Source organism: Hetaerina americana, unplaced genomic scaffold (genome assembly GCF_022747635.1).
Source record: "Hetaerina americana unplaced genomic scaffold, ioHetAmer1.1.p SCAF_26, whole genome shotgun sequence".
NCBI lineage: Eukaryota > Metazoa > Arthropoda > Insecta > Odonata > Calopterygidae > Hetaerina > Hetaerina americana.
This window is the reverse complement of record NW_027286830.1, coordinates 6,404,348-6,419,799: the sequence shown is the minus strand read 5'-3', so window position 1 is coordinate 6,419,799 and position 15,452 is coordinate 6,404,348. Positions and strand designations below refer to the sequence as shown.

Here is a 15,452-nt window from a genome sequence, read left to right as displayed (position 1 = left end):
CCCTTCTCTCTCGAGTGGCTGCTTAACTCCGAATTTTCCTTCCATCTCTTTCCCTCGAATAAGATTGCTTGCCTATCAGTCGTCCTCAGATATCCCCGCCCTTCCCCTCTCCACCTTTCTCCATTTCTTCTAGCATTTCGCACGAGCGGAGGTAAAACTTTACGCGTTTCATGACAGTCATATTACAATCGTAGGTAGTCAATTCATGCGTAATTGCTTGACAGATCAGTTTTTTTGACCTAGTCGTAATATGAGTACAGCATCCAGATGATTTACAAAAAAGGGCGTTTTATTTGATAAACCCCTTAACTAGGTTATCGATATCATATGCCGCTTTTAAACCGAAAATAAGATTGTTATGAGAGATTTGGGATGGGGAAACATGAAATATTTCTGTATAAAAATGGAAGTTATGTACAAATTATCATCATCATATTTGCAGAACAGAAATGTCTCTAATTCGTTTATGATAAAAATCAAATACTTTGTTCAAAACTAAATCAATGAAATTAGCAACAGAAATTATGTTGCTATTTCTGCGACCTTATGAACACTTTTATTGAGTGCCTGCATTTGATAAATTCTTAAAATCTTTCTCACCAGATATTTAATTTAGCATTTTGAACTAAACATTTTTATCGTCCCATTTTATTCTCTATCTCGTGTTATTATGCCCTACCATAAAATTAGGACCCATAATTTTTCCCTTCCCTCGCGTTTTTTTTTACCATTCATAAAATGAATATTCATCTTTTAGTGGAATTCAGTTTTCCGGTAGTTGTGTATATTAATTATAGGCGTGTTGGTCTTTTCCAAATAGATCTATCCCATTAATTTCTTTCCACACAATGAAATGTGACTTGGCTAGGATATTTAATACCGAAGGATAAAGTCTTGATAGCAATTGACGAAACAATTCCTTGATGCTTATGTGTCGTCGATTGAAATGTAATATGTTACTTCATATGAACGGATGCCGTTGTAGGGGTTTTTATTTTGCTGAAATTCCTGTCATTTGTAATTAATGATCATAAAATGTTAACCCAAAATATTTCAATATTTTTGAAGGTATATTTCCATTTTCCAAGTAATTAGATAATTCAATCTGAGCTATATTTTTCTATCCCAAGCTCACTATTATGTCGACAATCTTTAGGGATATTTATTTTTTATAGTCTTTATGACTTATTTTGTGAGGATCTATTTCAAGTTTTGCTTATTAATATGTATTAGCCACCTGCATTAGGTCCCATTGAAAGCTATACTAGGTTCAAAAATGCGGTTTTATGTTATTTTTTTTAAAATACTGACAATTCACGGTGATTGTAGGTGAAATTTTTTGAAATGTACTTAAACCACTGTAAACCGATCAGTCATCCTTCATGTTGTACCTATAGAAATTACATTTATTAATATTGTATGAGGGACCTGGGAGACTGTTAACCCACAGCTACGTATATGTAAATTCAGTTTTAAATGGAAAGAGAAAATAGATCACACGCTGGCTCTAACCGCAAAAAAAATCAACCAGTGGATCGTAATGGAAATCAAAACAACCGATAAGTGCATCAAGTCCGTCAAATAAAATACATTTTGCATGAACAGTCTCCATAGCCAAACTCGTGATTTTAGCATCTATCTTCATACTTTACCAATTTATTTATTGTGTTTAAGACTTCATTGACCTGCAGGTTTCTTTAAAACCTTGAAAATCATCAGTAAAACCAATGCAAATACGAAGCCAAATCAGTAGCAATGAACACGTCTTTCAAATATCCGTGTGAATGAGCTACAGATGAGACTTTCAAACTGTTGATACCAGCAATAATATGGAGTTCATTAGCACTACTCAAATCGTAATCAAAGGTAAATACCCTCTTGGCCAATAAAATTGAGTGTGTAAGGGATTCATGCTGAAGTAATATTTTAATTTTATTAGTAATTGATAGCATTTTGGTGAAAATCCTTCTCATTGATAAGTACCACTTGTATAGTTTATTCTTAGCTTTTTAATGCATGAACCCCCATGATACCATCTAGTAATCGGCAATTCTTTTGTCTAGTACTCAGTTCGCCTTGAAATTTCATATCATTAATTCGGTGAGCGATAACGATGCAATACAGCATTGTAACCTCCTGGGAAAATAATTTCTACTTAATAAATTCTCGATCAAGAAAAACATCAACAAAACATATCTGTAACAAAATTAAAATAATTGGCCTTTCGTGCGTTAAATACGCCATTTCCCGTGATCGCCAGATAATATTTAGGTATATTAGATAGGATCCAAATTGTCGAGGGAAATGCAATTTTTCATAATAATTGTAACCGCTATTTTCTCCCATTGCGGTTTGATTTTTTTCAAAAAGATTTCTCAGGAGGTTTTTGGTCCCGAGGTTTTCTCTTCACGTAAATTTACAATGTCTTACGTCGAGGGGTTTTGGGCGGTACTGTAATGACCAATTTTCCAGGGATAACATTATTTTAATTGAAAAATGACTTCCCATGCATTCTTCTTTTTGTAAATTCTCAGCATAAGTTGCAGACGTCGTAATAAGGCGAAATATTTTTTAAATATGTTCAGGCGAACGTAGCCACCTGCCTACTTCAGTAAATACTTTATACCACTTGACTTAGTCGAAGTGAATTTTCCCCAATAGCATGAATATCTTCAATGAGGCTAAATTTTTATGTAAAATTTGTTATAATCAAGTACACGAGCACCAGGCCTTCAAATAATCACCACCAACTACTTTTTTCAGGTGTGATTTTACTATTTTACAGAGCTGGAGCATTTATTTCTACTTGTATCACAGTTTATGGTGAATGATTTTGAACCTTTGTTTGAACTTCAAATCTTACTTTTTTCTTATTTTAGAGAAAAGTTAGCGTTTCACCCTGCTCATCGTAGTAGAAAGCTTGAATAAATTGGATATGGTCTCAAATTCAACATGCTTAATTTTTTAAGGTACATCATGTGTTACATTGTGTTTCTCTAGTAGTCAGAATTAAAAAGCTCATTCAAGTGTAGCACTGGATTCACACACTGCAATTTAGTTTAATAGCTAATTTGGAACATTCGCGCGTATTTTTTCATCGAGGACTTCAGTGTCCATGGTAAAATGAAACTGCTTGAAACGTTGCCTGGAAGGTCGCGGGGAATTGCCCACGCCCTCATTGTGTCGCGGGGGGAATAATAAACGTAGCGGCTTGGAATCGGTTCATGTGAGTCACCTTGAAGAGGAAAAAAATATAAGAACACCCACCGACACGTCTATATGACCTTTCGCCAGTTTTGTTGAATTCCCGGATGAATGAACTCTGCCACGCCTGAACTCCATTTAGTAGACGATGTCGCTGCAATTATGCATTTGAATGAGTGTCCAGGAAAAAGACGTGCGGGATAAATTCATAATCATGCAATTCTTGGTCGAGTTTCTGAAGTGACATTAGTGGCACTGGTCGTATTCCCGACCCATCCCAATGAAAACTGTTGCCTATACATTTCAAGAAGTTCTCTCGGGATCCCACCGGGTCAGGTTGCAGTACACCGACGTTTCGATGGCTGGCTCTGCCATCGCCTTCAGGGTGAAGTGGCTGACGCTGCCATCGTCTTCACCCTGAAGACGATGGCAGAGTCAGCCATCGAAACGTCGGTGTACTTCAACCTGACCCGGTGGGAAACCCGAGAGAACCTCTTGAATATCATACGCCGGGAAAACCTGAGATCCTTCATTGTTGTCCATACAGATTCCTGTATAGGCTTCCCTTGTCTGAGTTTTATTTTTCGTTATCATTAGCGCAATTTTCTCTACTTACATTTTTATCCCAAACCTCCTCACGTCTTTGTCTAATTTGTCCCACTTGCTTGCCATTTCTATTCCCTGCTTCGGCATTATTAGTGCCGATGCCGAAATTGTTCTTATTTCACTCCCAGTCCAGCAGACCTGAGCAATTTTTCTGGTATCCTCTTTCATTTATAGCAAAGTAACTCTAACAACTCTAAATGTAACATTGTAAATATTGTTTCTCAACCTTTCTCGTGAAAAACATTCCCAGGAAGTCAGGGCAGAAAGTACGTCTTAATAACGGAATACAATATATTATCATTAATTTCACACCTTTTCTTCAGTCGTATTATTCATAGCAACGACTTAATTGCATTGTATCGTGTGTGTGTGTAGAATCCGTTTGTACCTAATTATTACAAATATAAGAGAACGATTCATGACATTTTCGGGACTTCACCTTTAGTTTTATTAGTCACACCTAGTCTCAGTAGTGTCTGTTTTCTTATGCGCTGAAATCTCCGCAAAGTTAGTGACTTACATTATTTCACATTAAAAAAATCGTGTCTTCGAGAGGTTAAATAAAACTGATTTCATCGTGAAGAACAGGCTTTATTTCTCTCGAAAGTTTGTTTTATTTGAAAGGCACATGCTCCTTCTCCTTTTCCTTTGCTTCGATTTACGTAATTTCCCTTAGCAATCAGCGCCTCGATAGCTTTAGGCCAGGTGGATGAAAGTCCCTCTTTCTCCAACAGCGCGGTGCCAATGACCGCTTTCTACGTCGTCGTCAAAGAGGCAGCTTTGAAGAGCGGTGTCTTTTAACTCTGATTCTATGATATATGACATTTGCGTATTTCCAATTATATGTGCGTTTGTGTGTGGGTGTATGTGTGTGTGTGCGTGTACGTGTTTCTATGTCCCCGGTTACCGACGTAAGTGTGGCGAATGAAAGCCGGACTCGCGTCCCACTTACTCCGCCCCCATCCCTTCTTCTCCTCCCTTAACTCCTACCTCCCTGAAAAGAAGGCCTGGCGATGGTAAACAAGCGAGGAGCAAGTGGGCTGTTTTATATCTGCGTGAGTCTGCTTGACTCGGCTGTTTCTGCCAACGGAGATTTTTATCCCGTTGATAGAGAGATTAATTAGCTTCTTCCGGATGTTGTTTTTTTCAAAATCGGGTTAATTTTACAATTTTTGAAATGTGGAAATAGGTCTCTCATTTGAAGGACAGCGATTTTAGGTCCGATTGCAGCCAAAATAATCGCAGAAGAAGATTTGCGTGATTATTTTAAGAAATGGATTTTCATCACGAGGCTTGTGATACTATGTGCTGAAATAGACTTCAAAGAGCAACGAAATTTCGACGCATAATCCCGAAAACCTGTGTAATCAGGATCAGATGTTGCAGTAAATTCCCCCGCTTGGAGTGATCATCCTCAATCTGCACTAATATTGAATAGAATTTAAGCACGCACCCTGAAATTGAATAGATCGGAAGGCGTGAGAGTAATTTTGATATTTTGCGTCTCACTTCTCAATAAAATGCAATGCCCTAGGTGAATGGATTTTTATTCCTAATTAACAGTGTATTTACCAGTCATATGATATTAATTAAACGAACTAAGATCAAGCGGCCGACTATATTATATGCCTGCTCTGTTCAATCAGCTATTGCCATCTCACGCAAACATTTTATGATAATCCATATGCCTTATTATCTTTACAAATATTAGGCGCCTATTTTTAGGAAGCATCATTGTTTTTTCTATCCTTATTGGACTTTATCAAATGCATCATACACCAAACAGGATGTTACTCATCTCTGAGAGGCTCAACAAATCTGAAAAGCTTCGAGGGATAGCCAAGTATTTTTCATTGAATATTGCTCAATTACGTCCGCCATGCTGGGAATACCAGAGATGACATTGAAGCAGTTAAACGGCAATAACATCCGGGAACCCTGACTACGGATTTATTTCCATTCCGAATGAATTCCTTTATAAGACAGTATACACAAGATAGTGCATATAAAGTGCCGATGGAAGTTCATATCGTAAAATATTTTGGGTCATTCGGAATGTATTCTGATCTTTCCACTCACTCGCGTCACGCGCTGAGGAGTAATTTGGAAAAGGGGCACTTTTGGAGACGGCTCCCGCCATTTATAAGCTTACTCAAGCATCCACCGAAGTCGAGACACGATTGCACAACTTTTTCCTGTCTCTATAACCTTTCCCTTCCCATCCCGCTCCCTCGCTCTGCATCAAGAGTTTCACCCCACACTCTGCGAGATCCAGTGTTCCACGTCGACCATTGACTCGTCGGCATTTGTATTTGTGGGTCTCTCGACATTTTTTTACAACTTCTGGAATTATCAGGCTACTAGGCTGTGAGAAATTGTATATTGCTTCGTTGATAATCATTAATTAGACGCATGAGTGAACTAATGACGTGGAGGAATTCGTGTCAAATTGCGCATTATATCGGCCGATTTGACTTTACAGACAAGATCGAATAAGATTATTTTTTAGCGTCCCATTAAAACTAGTGAGAAACAAACACTAAATAAATGCATTTATGATTAAAAATTAGTTTCAAGGGTATATGATAACAATTTGGATGTATGCGCCTATATTTTAAATAATTTAATCAAATACCATATCGTTTTATGGACCCTTCTATGGGGAGAACCCCTAACGAATTAAATCAGTCATTGAAATCAGTCTGAACCGATATTTGATTTAATCACAAGAAAAGCCTTAAATAAATTGTGTTGCGAAAATGGAACCCTTTGTTAAACTGTCCTTGTAGAAAATGGTTTTCGGTACTTATTGCTATATTCCTCAGATATCTCTCCTGGAGGCGCATCTTCTGCGGTTTATTTTATCCAAAAGCACTCACTAGGGAAAACATTAACTGTTTGATGCTGTTTTCAAGTTGAATCATCCTTTTCTCATCTCTCAAAACTTTGCAGGAAGGTTCATTGCCGTGATTCGTAAAACTAGCTAGATGCTTTCTACTTCTCGTTCATAATATTTTCACCTTATCGTATAAATGAACATACCTTCAACCCTCTTCCTTCGTAAATTAAATCTGTTGAACATCCCTCTTCCTCTTTCATGTACCTCAATCGGTCCAACCGTGTCTTCGTCAAGCCCCACCTCATCTTTCCTTCCTGTTTCATCCGCAGTGAAGAGAGAGAATATTTAGGTCATCCGCGTGGAGCGGTGCCGAACTGACTTTCGTGTCTTGGAGGGAGCAAGTGGTGGTTAGAGGAAAAAGCTATAAAAGCACGAAGTACTAGCTGAAATATCTTCTTAAGCCTATGCCACGGTCTCAGAATTTTTAAATTGTACCTATACTGTTATCTAAGATATAAATTGAAAAATGACCGGAACATAAATGACCTGGAAAAATTACATAAATTTATCATCATTTTGGTTTTCCTGTCAGATTTAAACTGTTATTTTCATAATCATGCGGAGGGAAATTACCGAGGGCATTAAAAACTCCTTTTATGTTTCGAAAGCTGCACCTCAAACATTTAGTGAAGCGTTACTCTAACTTCTCTGTGAAAATAAGCTTTCCTCTATGGCGCAGTTTCAATCTTCTGATAAAAAAGTTAAATTCCATCAATAGCCCCGAGTGACCTCTTATGTGTTCTGCAACTCAAAAGTAAAAAAGTAGTTATACCATCAAAACTGTAGAGGAAAGTGTTCTACTTTCTAATTGGGGTATAGCTTAGCCTAGTTAACTCGTTACATTAGCCTCCCAAAAATTTTCTATTCTTCTTTCGAACGAAAATGAACCTACAGTCCTTTTTCTCATAAAATTCTTCATACTTTCGTTAGATTTGTTTGTAAGGTTGCATGGATATGAGAAATTTCGTGAGAAACTGTTAAATTCTGTTTTTGACGTGTTTGGAGTATAATGCTTCCAATGTCCTGTACACCCTAAGTTTCATGGATATGCAAACTGCGGAACCCTAGAAGTTTCAAATGCAAACCGTATCTTAAATTTCAAAACAGGAATATAAAAACGGTTACAATATCCTTAAATGTACATTAGAATCCAGAAAAAAGGGCGAAACTCTCCAAAAAGAAATTATATTGGAAACAGTGGAATTGGGTGTTGGGAAAGGCGAAGGTATTTTTAGTTCATAAGTTAAAGGCAAGACTTAAATAGTTCGTTTGCTACCCGCGAATGAAATATCTTGCTCCGCAGGTAATATTATTTTTGTGAAAATAGAAAATCGCTCATTCAACTTGGTGAAAATTGTGGTTTATTTTGTCCTTTGTCCACCACTTTATATTCAATCAGAAGTATTCAAGTTTCAATTTGTACTTCACCAAAGGTTTCCAATAACATTCTGATAATTCATTGACTCACAAATTGTAGACTACTGCGTAAACGTTACAGCCATTTTGAGTTTCATTAAACGATAGTGTCGTAATCATGATCCTGAGAAGGTTATTCCGATTCCTCGTGCAGTTGGCTAATTTTGTACTGGAAAATGAACGAGACAAAATATCTTTTTCGTTGTACTTTTATATAGATATAGTTTTCTTAATTCAGATACTCACTCAAGACTCCATAATTTAAGATATCGCCAGGCTCGCACTTTGGAATATCAGTTTTTGCACATTAGCCAATTCTGACGACTTTTGAAGGAGACAACTGGTCGCAGTAGTTAGCAAGTATGCAAAAGGAAACATACCAAAGATAATATGAAATTTTACTAGTTACATTACCGTTGGTGAAAATACAAAACGGGCAGTTTTTTAGCCTTAACTTTTTTGGGTGCCTTCAGTTCATTTTTATCCTCCAACAACACTAAGTCTACGTGTCATTTACATTTTAACAGCAGGGCTTTTGTAAAAATATATTAAATGACAGACCAAATCTCGCGAAATTATGTCAAAATATTTTTAAAAAGTTTCATAACAAATATCTCATATTGATTAATCGAAAGTTCCTATGTCTTCTTTCACGAGAGAGCACGCAAAATAGTCTGCTACCACCACGTGAGTGTAATAATAAGTAATTCTTCTTCATTTTATTTCTCTATTTTCCTATCCTCCTGTTATTCACAGTACTCTTTTCTGGGTTCTATGAAGACCTAAAATTATTTTCTAATTTTTAACATTTAATGAAATGATCTGACCTAGGTTTTAAGTCAATAATAAACCAATTTTATTCCTCAATTGTTGCTCTTATTTCTTTGAAACTTTTCACAACTCTTTCAGTGTCTTTTTTACCTTAGAAATGAAAAATCATCTTTTACGAATGATGACTGTATATGAATGTTAGTTTATTTGGCGAACGTATATTATAACATGATATCATTAGGCTAAGGGTATCATAGGATTTCTAATTCCTGGCTGTTTATAATCCCAATTTACTGATTAAGTAATTTTTTACGGATTTTCTTTGTTTTACCTCTTTGTCTTATTGATACATGAGAAACGCTTTTGTATTTTTTATTCAATGCCTCGAAAGATGACATGAAATGGGTCGTTCGTGAAATTTTATGATAGCTCTACGTAATCACAGCCATTAAATATGTTGGTATTCTTTTGACTCTTGGACCTAGTGCAACCGAGTTTTCTTAGGTTAAATAAAATTAATGTAGACCTAAAATCATGTCGTCATTCCTGGAATCTTTTGTCGAAAAACGTGATGGCAGCAGAAGTGAATCTTGAAATCATTTTGTAATTTTGTGTGTGTTTTTTAATGCTCATTTATTCTTCTTTTATTCCAGGAATCATCAATGGAGAAACGCTGATTCAAACTCTTGGAACGAACAATACAATAGTGGAAACATACTTCAAGAACGCCAGTCCGCTACATAATTTGTTCCCACAAATACTGAGTGTTTATTGTCGTCTCGTCCCAAGAATCCTGCTCAACTTGATTGCACCGCTAAGCTTTACTGAAGCGCATAAATCTGCGCTTCAGAGGCTTACGGACTGTGGCTTGAGCAAGGTATACAGTTCAGCGAAATAATCGTGCATATTCACCACTTTACCTCAGAGAAAATAGCATTATCAGAAATATTTTATCAGATTCCCTAACAGCATTCCTCATTGATCGAAAAGTGAGTTGTGTAAAGCCATGTTTGTTTGTGGCGTGGTGGAAGAACTCTGTGAAGTGAAGGCAAACAGCGGGAATTCCCTGCAAATCCAGGGGTGCATTCAGTGTGCCATAATGTGGGGCCGTTAGCCGAGGCCAAAAGGTGCTGGAATACACGGTGGCTTCACGGGAGTGACGCCCAGAGGAATGGTGGAAAGTCAAAAGGTCTCGGATCCCGCATGAATTCGTATTCCGTAAGCAGAAGAGGTCGCGACCAATAAAGCAAGCAACTTCTCAAAAACTCGTTCTTGGTGAAGGCCCTAAAGTGGGTCACTGTTGTTGTTTCCTCAAATCCACGGTGCCCTTCTCACTCCTGGGTGGTGATTCTGCCGACACCATGGACAGATAATGAATGATATTGTCTCCCACTCTGGCCCCGACCCGAAAAAAAACCCGCCGATGGCTCTCGGCAATGCGTGATTACGGATGAAATAAAAATGTTACAGCTCCGGAGGTGTATCCATCACTTGGGTTCATTGGTGTACAGATGAGAGAGGAACGATATCAATTCTACGCTTTCTGCGGATGATATCTTAATATTGATGATTTATTGTGGGCCTGTATGGTGACGATTTCCCCAGAAGTACCGGGAGAGAATGCTCGAGCTTTACCCGTGTTAACAATATTTGAAGGAGAAGAGGCATGGGAACTGACTCACAAAGGAAGCTTGCTTTTAAGCGTAAAAAATCAAATATATTAATCGAAATTATTATACGTACATATCTTATGCAGCTATCCTAATCGTATTTATGTTATGTGATCAGTTCATAAATGCGTCGTATTTTTTTTATTAATGATTGGTTTAATCGTCGGAATGGCCCCTCGTCAATCCGCGTGAATTTATTTACATTAGCCATTAAACCAACTGCTGTTAACTTGGGAATTTTCAAATGGTCAAGTGATAACCGTTCACAGTCTTGTACAAAGTATTCGCTATTTTGGTTAATGTTGTTTTGTTCCAGTCGCATGTAATATAATCGACATTATATGTAAATATATGTACTTACATTAAATCGCTATCCAAAATGTGTGAACTGTATTTCATTCAGTTGCTTCCGAAAACCCTTTGTCGATCATTCGTGATGGAGGCAGGAGTGGTATACATAACTGGAATATCTTTCTGTGATTTCTATTTTGTGCTGGGGCACTCATCATTTTCGTGTTGATTTCTAAAACTTAACTTTTGGCTGAGAGATATGTGCCATTGAAGATGTTGGTTGATCCAGGTTTGGATATTGGAATTTTATGGTAGATGAACCAGATCTTTTATATGCTTAAATTTAGTATTTATTATTTCCTTTGATTAGAAGTAATAATGCACTTGAATGTAGGGTACTAATAATTGTGCGTAAAGGAAAAGCACTTACTTATAAGCAGTAGAACTGATTATTAACATCGCAGAATAACTCCATGATTAGGAGCACAGTTTGGTGGTGATTCTGCAAAAGATTCTTTCCGCTGTTATTCATATCCATTTAGTTTTTTGAGAATTGGCGTTTATATTGTATCATAAGAATAATTCTTTAATCAGCAACATTATTCACCTAAAGCTTCATTATTATATTTGCGTATTAAATTATTCGTATAAAACTTAAGACTCGAAATATTAATGCTTGTATAGAATCTCCCCATTTGAATGTATCACCCTTCGTCCTTATTTTGTTTTCGAGCATCCTCGCCGGAAAAATGTTAACTCATTGTGCCAGTTCCAACAGAGATCCCGACCAGGTTACTCGAAACAGAGAATCATTCTCTTGGCACAAGATTGCCACCATCTGAATGGGATGGTGATCACCGGTGCCACTTTTTCTGTAAGGAGCTCAAAATATAGCGGTGCTTTTACCAAACCTAGAAATTGAGAGAAGTTTTTTGTTACGGTGACTGTCCACTTCGTCTTGTGTCTTCTACCGTTCCAAATCTTCGAAAGAGCTGATCTTTTCTTTACAAAAAGTATTAAAAATTGGGGTCGGTATCTAGGTGACAAGAAATACTAAGGATTCTTTCTTTAAGCACCTAAGATGGCTGATTTAAATAATGATTGCAAAGAATCGATACAGAGGATTACTGGCGTGGGTGGTAGTCCTGATATCGCACTTCTTAGTTATCTAACCCTAGACACCAGTCCGATTGAAAGGTTCAAATGATTCGCGCCATTAGACGAAAAATAATTCGTAAATATATGTTCATTTCTGTCTCATTCAACAACCTTCAGCAAAACGTTCTTCCTATTCCAGTACCTATGAGTGGTTAGCCAGCTTTCTTGACTTTGGCGCAGATATCGAGAAAATGGAATGAAGAATACTGCCTAAGGTACTGGCACGGACCAACAGTGGCTAGGATTTAGCTCTGTCCTCTAGATATTAACCCCTGAGAGAAGTTAGCTTACTCGATAATCGGTAAATACCACGCTGGCCAAGGACGTTCGTTTAACCCTTTTTTTCACGTTAGATTCGTTAAACATCGGCAAACTCGTAAACCTGGGCACATAGTTTCACACGTTCTGATACTTTTTCCGCGTACGCTGGGTTTTGATTCACCTAATATCATTCAGTTTATGCGGCATATTATGATTGAAAAGTGTTTCAAATCAAGGATTTCCTGTGGAGATAGGTCTCTAGTCAGCCGTGCGTAGAAAATGTGGAAAATTTGTTCTAGTCAACGCATTACAGCCTCAATTCTTTTCATGGCGTGAAAATAATATATATTTATACATTTAGATTATTGGAGTAATAGAAAAATTATGTGACCTCTCTCAGACAAGGAATCACTTAAGTAAATCAACCCCTCCTGGTCACTTTTCATGGACATATTATTCTTCGTTGTTTCCAGTTTGAAAGATCTAAATGTGTGGGGAGTCTGTTTTGCTTGTTTAAGCATAAATTAGTGTATTAAGAGAAATTTCGTACTATTCGCCATCGCCTTGTGACATGTCCTTGTTACGTCCTGAGCACCTTTCCGAATCCTTTTCACCATATAAGCCAGATAAACTTTAGCACATTCTAGTATTCGTTTTATAAACGAAAGATTGTTTTAGAACATCCTGAACAGTTTTCATTAGGCATGCCTTTATGCCTTTTGGTTGGCGCATAAAGCCCTGGTCCATTTTTCGTCGACTGGATCAGCGGAACCCCCGGTTTCCCCCGCTTCAAAATAGCGTAGACCGGAGGTGGAGGGAACCGGCAGACAGCCGATGGCCAAAATGGGATGCGCTCCACTTTTACATTCGCGATGGCTTTTACGACCAGTATCACAATTTTACCCCTCCTTGCCATCTCTCCTACCCCCACCCAAAGACTCCCCCGGCGACTTCTTTCCGTCGAGGACGTTCCTGCCATTCTCGTCCTACGCGCCTCTTTTTTTTCCGTCTCGCTGTAATTTCCGATGGAGAATGACTCGGCGACTGTTTCTGGGACAACATTTATGATGCGTCTGCCGCCCTCACCCGCTTTTACCTGAGGTCTTCGCCTTCCTCTGCTTTCTCGAGAATGTCATGTGTCCTGTCGTTTTTTGAGCCAGATTTTAAGGGTCTTTCTCATACTACGCCAAGGTAAAACATGAGCGAGTATTTAATGAAATGAAATGTACTGGAGACTGTGTTTAAAATACCAAAATGGGAAAGGAATGTATCTGAGTGAATTATTGCAATTTTTCTCGCGTCCAGATATGAAATAGTCGATAGAATAAATATTATTGTTCAACTCAATTATTCCTATTTCGCTCGGTGTATTTTGATCTTTTTATTTTTCCTAAAGAGTCCTTATTTTTTATTTATTCGAGTTTTTTTATTGTTACGTATATAAATGATCAATCAACTGTGACATGAAAAATGACGATAGTCTGAATTAAGTAGTAATTCGTTGTAACTATTGCGGGGCGTCGTTGCCTAGTGGAGAGAGCGTTCGCCGTCTAACTACATATAGGGCCAAGGTACAAATCCGAGCGAATCAGGACACCTTCAGCTTCACCAACCTGTATGATTTTTCGGGTTCCAGATCTTCATGGGAAACCGCAGGCGACACAGGCAAAGGAACTGAATCCACCACTCCGATGTGTGAATTTCGCACACGGCAGGATTTAGTACGTGATGAACTCCACCTTCTTTTATTAGACCAACCATCAGATCATTACTGCTGTTTGATCATTGGGTGGTGGATATTTTTGCCTTATATTAACAGCATTTAATAGCCATAGCTAATTTTTTATCTCTCCAAAATAAACTTTCTCGTGACAACTAAAACCTCGCTACTGTTCATGATAATATTTTATGCGATTTGTATTAATAATGACGCATCCAAAATTTGGTAGAACTGGCTGCATTAGGATCATGAAGTCAACAGACTGGATTAAAAACGATTCGGAACTTATTTGTTTTATTTGGATCAGAAATACATTTCAGTTTTGCGTTTAATGTTACCCGGAAAATATCTGACCTTAGTGAAAAAATATTAATTGCCAATCAGGCAAAATGACCGGGGCGAGCCATCTACATGACGAGCAAAAAAATAAGTTCAGGGACAGGGGGGAATGACGTCAGTTAAAAATTAAGTGAATCTGCTGCACGCATTAACCCTACCGCCTCCACCACCTCGGCCCTCCTGGTCAGAAGAATTATTTCCTCCTCCAGGAAGGGTGTGTGCGAGCTTCGGGTTCTCACGCGGCCACACGGACGAACATTCCCACGGAGGGAGGGAAGAGGGGTTTGGAGGGCACGTCGGAAAGGGGGTGTGAGATGGAGGGGTGAAGAGCGGAGCGAGGTGTATGTAGAATGGGGTGAGGAAAGGTGGGGGAGAAGGTAGGGGAGAGTGGCAAGGGCGCTCGATCCCCGGCATCAGGAAGCCACCTCGACGACCGCCACCACTCCACGGTCGCCTCCGCCGCCCTCCACACCTCTCCCTCAGCAACCACCGCCATCGCCTCAAACCCCTTCCCTTTTCCCATTCTGGCGGTGGCCCCCGTGGTCCCGTTATGACTCGATCGGTGCGGTGGGAGGAGGCGGAGGAGGGAGTGGGGGGGGATGGGAGGGAGAAGGGTTGGGAATGGTTCCCTCCGTTTTTGCTCCCCTCTCTTGTTTTTGCCTTCCCCAGCATCGTCGCGGATTACTGACAAGAGTGGCATACCTCCTTCACCTTCGAATAAGGGCGGATCTCTCTCTCCTCTCGAGGGATAGGGAAATACCGAAAAAAAACAAGAATTCACGACCTCCGTATCTCTTCCTTCTGTCCTTTTTTTTCTTTCTTGAAAGCTCTCTTGACTGGGACAAGCGGAGTGATGTAACCCGCAACTTTGGTCGATCCATTCCCTTTCGCAGACGAAAGGACTCCGGATCTGCGGACTGTCTCAGCTGACATGATGTCCAAAATAATGTGGAGAAGTGTCCGAAATGAAAAGGAGCCTGCCAACACTTCTTGTGACAGGCGTAAAATGTATATCCACCCGAAGTGTGTCGTTTATCGTGAACTTGGCATCTAACAAATGACCAAGTTGTATTAGAAAAAAAAATGGAATGACGACGAACGTAATATATTCATCATG

General features: G+C 38.7%; 1 protein-coding gene across 1 annotated transcript in view; it reads left to right on the top strand.

The window, feature by feature from the left end:
• The window catches only part of LOC139689626 (uncharacterized), a 40,164-nt gene extending 29,220 nt beyond the window's left edge, over positions 1-10,944 (top strand). Inside the window, exon 2 of the mRNA XM_071586797.1 lies at positions 9,550-10,944. The gene's annotated coding sequence lies outside the window, so the exon portion shown is untranslated. The remainder of the gene's footprint in view (positions 1-9,549) is intronic.
• The last annotated feature ends 4,508 nt before the right edge of the window (positions 10,945-15,452 follow it).